Raw genomic sequence first — 5886 nt, 5'->3', positions numbered from 1 at the left:
TCTCATCATTGATGTTTCTATCTCTCTCTCTCCCTCTCCTTTCCTCTCTCTGAAATCAATAACGATATATTAAAAAAAAAAAAAAAGACAAAGAGAGTCTGGTGCTAAGCCTTGGAATGCAGAAACTCACTGTCAGATCACTGTTGAAGGAGAAAATAGGCTCTTATGAAAGAGCCCAGGAACTGGGGCAGGGGTGTCTCCAAGTTTCTATGGTATCTATCTTTTGTGTCTAGGGGCAGAGAGGCTACTGAACAAAAGGCTGGTTGTCTTAACAGAAATGCTTGGAAAACCAAGCCTTTGAGAACATTCCAGGCAAAAATGGGCTGCTTAGAGACCACCTGATGGGTTCTGACCCAACTCCTGCTACCAAGGAAATCTGATCAGTCTACTTGGCATAGTCTCTCTGAAGTTGTTTCTAACTGTTTCAAGATTAAGTGGAATATTTCTAGGAAGTAGCTGGTCTCAACCTAACTACAGAAGAATAAATCTCACTGACATTACAGGTTCCTGGCTATAGCTTCACAAACTAGGCCTTTTCCTATCAATCTTGGTGGTCAGGGACACAGCAGTATACGGCCAGATCAGAAAGTGTAAAAGTTGAAAAATGGGGTTGGAGACACAAAGTCCAATGTGCTGCTGGCCACTGTGGTGTCACTGCTCCCGATACCGGTGTAACCTGAATCCCCACTTGGGAGCCAGAAATCAGCTGAGAAGAGGCCTCTGGAGAGAGACTGCTCTAGCACAGGAGGGCGAATGAAGTGGGGCCTCAGCACAGCTCATCCCGCCGAGCAGGCTGGACCCCGAGTTCCTGACTTGCACTGAAGGGTTGGGGTAAGTCCCTTCAGCAGCGCCACAGCGGATCCCTGGGTAACCTGGGAAGTTAGGACAAGAGTTCTGGCGCTGGACCCTGAGGTGTAAGCAGAGCACTCTGACAGAGAGCATACTAAACAAGGGGGCGCTGGTTATGACTTCGTAGCAGCCCCTCAGCCTTACCTGCCACTGTCATATAAAGCTGACGCCGATCAGATACAAAGGCCCGAACATCCCAGGACACGGAGGACCCAAGCCTTCTTTGGGCTTCTCCAGGAGACCTGAGGGCCACCCAGGGGCCCCAACAGGCTTAGTTCTGCCTCAGGGTCGGGGCTGCTCCTCCCTCCAGGAAAGGGGGTTCGCTCCTGCGATGGAGGAGAGGTCGGGGAGGCGCCCTCTGCGTCCCTCCCAGGCGAGGGGCCCGGGGCCCCCCCGACCCCCCACCCCCCCATCCCCCATTCCCCTGCGGCCCCCGCGCGCCGGGAGGGCGGGGCGGGGCTCAGGTGCGCGTTCGGAGGGCGGGGCGGCGACCCCACGGAGGAGCGGGGTGTGCAGCGGCGGGCAGCCGGGCTTGCGCGGAGAGGAGACCCCCTTCTCCACAGCAGGGGAGCCCCCACTCGGCGATGGGGATCCCACGGCGCAGGATGCTATCTTCCGGTCGCGAAACTACCGCTCCCGAGGCCCCGCCCCGCGGCGCTGCCTCCTGGGAATTGTAGTTCGCGGGGACTGGGCGGGGCGGGGGCGGGGGCGGGGCCGGCTTGGCGCGCGCGTGCGCGTGGCCGTGAGCGTGTCCTGACCTCGCTCGGGATGGTCCACTGCACCCGGCTTGGCGCAGGGGTCGCAGGCCACTCCTGTGGGATTTGGGGGGAGGTGGGGTCCCCACCCGAGCCCAGAGTGGCGTCATCCTTATTCCTCGTTTCCCCGCGTGCCCTGGATCTGGGCAGGCCTGGCGCGGGGTTCCCAATCCAGCCGGGACCCCCTGGCCCTTCCCGCCCGCCTGCCACCCTGCGTCGTGTCTGCAGGTGGATGCAGCACCAGCCCTTAGGTGGGCAAACTGAGGCACGAATAGGGGCGGAGCCAGCCCCGAGTGGAAAGGCTGGAGAAAGACCGAAGGGAGGCCTTGGCCTGGGCGGCCCAGCCCCAGCCTGGTGGGCAAGGCTGGGCTAGCAGGGGGTCCAGAGCCCTTTCAGGTCTTGAGTGTGTCATCAATGCTGTCTTAAAATGAAGAACACACCTGTCCAGGACGGGCCGGCACATTAGAGGGTTGACAGATAAAATTTTTATTTGCTAAGTTTGGCAAGGAGTTCAGGGTGGAAGAAATATATTGTGAAAACCAAGAAATGGAGAGACCCTGGCTCAGAGGTTTAGTTTGAGAGTCAGGTGGAGTTTGTGTTGGGGGTGGGGTATTTTGTAAACTGTAAAGCCAAAGGCTTGGGTGAGGTGTTATTGCCACTGGAGAAAGGGCTCTGAGCCCTCAGGAGCCCCACCTTAAAGGGGAAGGGACACTTACTATAATTAGGAGAAGCTGGGTAATAGAGACATGGGACCTCTCTATACGATTTTTCAAGAATATGTTTTTATTGATTTCAGAGAGAGGAAGGGAAAGAGAGAGAGAGAAACATCAATGATGAGAGAGAATCATCCATTGGCAGCCTACTGCGCACGCCCTACTGGGAATCATCCCCTGATGGGAATCCAACTGTGACCTCCTGGTTCATGGGTGGACGCTGAGCCACAGCTGCTGGTCTATATGATTTCTTTTAAGTGGAGTGCAAATAGGTTAGAAATGCCTTGTCACTCAAAGGTTACAAAGCCACTTTGTTTTTTGTTTGTTGACAGCTTTATTGACTGTACAATTCAATGTTTTTTTAGTATATTCACAGTGTAGCCATGACCACAATCTAATTTTAGAACATTTTCATTACCCGGGAAAGAAACCTGTATCCATTAACAGTCATCCCCTAAGACTCTCCGTCCCACCCACTCCAGCCCCAGACAACCACTAATCTTTCTATTTCTATAGATTTACCTATTCTGGATATTTCATATGAATCAAATCTTATAATATGTGGTCTTTTGTGACTGGGTTCTTTCACTTAGTGTGATGTTTAAAAATTTGTCCAGGTTAGTCCTGGCTGGTGTGACTCGGTGGGTTGGGCGTTGTCGGGCACTCCAGGAGGTTGCTGGGTTCGATTCCCAGTCAGGGGCACATGCTTGAGTTGCTGACTTGATCCTCAGTGGGGAGCATGCAGGAGGCAGCCAATCAATGTTCTGCTCTCACATCAAGGTTTCTTTCTCTCTCTCCCTCTTCCTTCCTCTCCCTCTAAAAAAAAGAAAAATGAATAAAATATTTTTTAAATGTCTAAGTTGTAGCATGTATCAGTACTCCATATTATTTTTGCAGCTTCTTGTGAGTATATTTTGAAATAAAACTTTTTTTAAGGTATCTAGAGGGTGAGCAGAGGTAGCTCCTTACGTGAGAAATGACTCAGCTGGCACTAGAATTCGATGCTGAGAGCAGGGTGGGCCTTGGGAGAGGAGGAGGGAGAGCAGCCCAGCTCCACCTCTGCAGGCTGTGTGCAGTGAGGGTGGGAGGGGAGGCACGGGGTCCCACCACCTGGCTCTCAATCCACTTACTAAGTGGGTCCTAGAGCAAGTTAGTTTGACCTCACTTTGCCTCTATCTCTTGATTTGTAAAATGAAGATTAGACAATCTACTTTAGAGGATAAATGGCAGGGTTAAGTGAGAAAATTATATATAGGGCAGTGCCTGGCATATAATGCCAGCAGTCAATAATTTTAGCTCTTATCATGACCTTACGGGAGTGATGAGGATCCGCTGTGACCCTGGCCTTGAAGGGTAAACCTGCCCTCTTGTGTCCTCCCTGGGGACCAGTCCCTCCTGCCCCAATCACTCAGGGTCCTTCCCTGCCCTCACAGTGCCCCTCCTGAGCTCCTCTTGGCCTGCTCATTCCTACTGTTTTGGACAGTCCCCCTTTTCCAAAAGGTCACCAGAATTCCAGAGTGTCACTGTCCAGGATGCCTCTGAACACCAAGCAGTGTTTAGAAAATAACAACAAACAGCTCAACCGGAGTGGCTCCGTTGGTTGAGCAACATTTGGTGCACGGAAAGGTTGCCTGTTCAATTCCCGGGAAGGGCACATACCCGGGTTGTGGGTTCGATCCCCAGTCAGGGAGTATGTGGAAGGCAACCAATCGATGTTTCTGTTTCACAATGATGTTTCTCTCTCTCTCACCCCCACCCCCCTTCCTCTCTCTAAACATGTCCTCTGGTGAGGATTAAAAACAACAACAACCAAAGATCTTTCAAATCTTGAGTTTTATGCAGAAAAAAATGGCCATCCAGACCCCTGGCCATTCCTCAGAACTAGCTGAAATGATCTAGAAAGATTCACTGCAGATCAGATTTACAGACTGGAAACATCATGAGTCGATGCCATCAAAGGAATATTCTGGGGTATTGTGACAGAGGAAATGCAACCACTCAGCCTGAACTGTGCTCGGCTGGAGCCAGAGGAGCCAGAAGGGACTCTCCTTGTCTAGCACCTGCATTTTACTGGGAAACTGAGGTTCAGAGAGGGCTGTGTGGCAGGCAGGGAACTTGCTTAGGGAGAATCCTTTACAATCTCAGGAAATTCTTAGCCCTGGAAATTAGTTCATAGCCTGGGTCCATGGACACAGAAGCAGAAAGCTGGCCATCTGGGTGCCCTCAGACGTTCGCTGGAGCCCAAGATGCCAAGCCCAGAAGTCAGTGTCTGATGCTTCCCTGTCCTGATTTCTTTCAACCTGATGTTTGTCCTAGAAGTAGGCGTTTATTAAAAATAATGGCCACTCTTTCCTTTTGCGGCCATCGCTGAAGCGCCAGTGGCCAAAATGAAGTTTAATCCCTTTGTGATTTCTGACCAGAGCAAGAACCATAAAAGACCTTTCAATGCACTTCCCCACATTTGTGGGAAGGTTATGTCTCCTCTTTCCAAAGAGCTGAGACAAAAGTACAATGTTTGATCCATGGCCATCTGAAAGGATGGTGACATTCAGTTGTGCAAGGACACTACAAAGGGTAGCAAGTTGGCAGAGTGGTCCAGGTTTACAGGAAGAAATATGCCGTCTACCTTGAATGAGTGCAGCAGCAGAGCACTAATGGCACAACTTTTCATGTGGGCATTCACCCAGCGAGGTGGTTACCACTAGACTAAAGCTGAACAAAGGCTGCAAAAAGATCTTTGAACACAAAGCAAAATCTTGCCAACTACGAAAGGAAAAGGCAAATACAAGGAAGAAGCAATTGAGAAGTTGCAGGAATAAAGTAATCTTATATATAGCTCTCATTAAAAATTGCTAAAACGAAATAATAATAATAATAATAATAATAGTCACAGCACCTTGCACATGTCCAGGCCTATTTTCAAATTGTCTCCCATAGGTTGTCTCAGTGGATCCCCACAGTTCCCCAAGGTAGGAGGGCTGGGATAGTGTCCTCACTTCATGGGCAAGGACCCTGTTTAAGCAACTTGCTCAAGGTGACAGAGGCTTGAGAAGAACTAGAATGTGGGGATTTTGCTCTCTAATCTGTCAAAATAGCAATTTAAAAAAATTGGAGTGTCTATTACCTGCAGAGTGCTCTGCTAGGTGCTGGGGTCACAAGGATAACCTTACATGCCCCTGTGCTGGAGGAGCTGTGGTGGAAGAGTCACTTTCTTTGGGTGGTAATGGAAGTATTTCATATCTTGGTAGGGATATCTTGGTTTACATAGGTGTTTGCATATATCAAAACTCATTCAACTGTACACTTACGACTTGCGCATTTACTTAAAAAATGTAGAAAATGGAAATGCTCTGGAAGGACTATGCTTAGCAAGGCTTTAGTAGCTGTCTGGAAGCAGGCCAGGGGCTGACTAGGTTGCCCATGGACACAGTTCCACCTTTGTTAGTGGGGTATGGCTGAAAAGTTTTCTCCTGGGGACTGTAGACCCAGATGGTTCAGTGGCCTTGATGCCCAGAGCATGTGAGGAGCACTGAGGAGGGACTCAGGGATCACTACATGTTTCAGAGGAG

General features: G+C 50.3%; 1 pseudogene; it reads left to right on the top strand.

The window, feature by feature from the left end:
• Window positions 1–4704: 4704 nt before the first annotated feature.
• LOC107528638 (large ribosomal subunit protein uL24 pseudogene) lies at window positions 4705–5171 on the top strand (annotated as a pseudogene).
• The last annotated feature ends 715 nt before the right edge of the window (window positions 5172–5886 follow it).

Source organism: Miniopterus natalensis, chromosome 13 (assembly GCF_054644295.1).
Source record: "Miniopterus natalensis isolate mMinNat1 chromosome 13, mMinNat1.hap1, whole genome shotgun sequence".
Taxonomy (NCBI): Eukaryota; Metazoa; Chordata; class Mammalia; order Chiroptera; family Miniopteridae; genus Miniopterus; species Miniopterus natalensis.
This window is presented reverse-complemented; position numbering and strand designations above follow the sequence as displayed.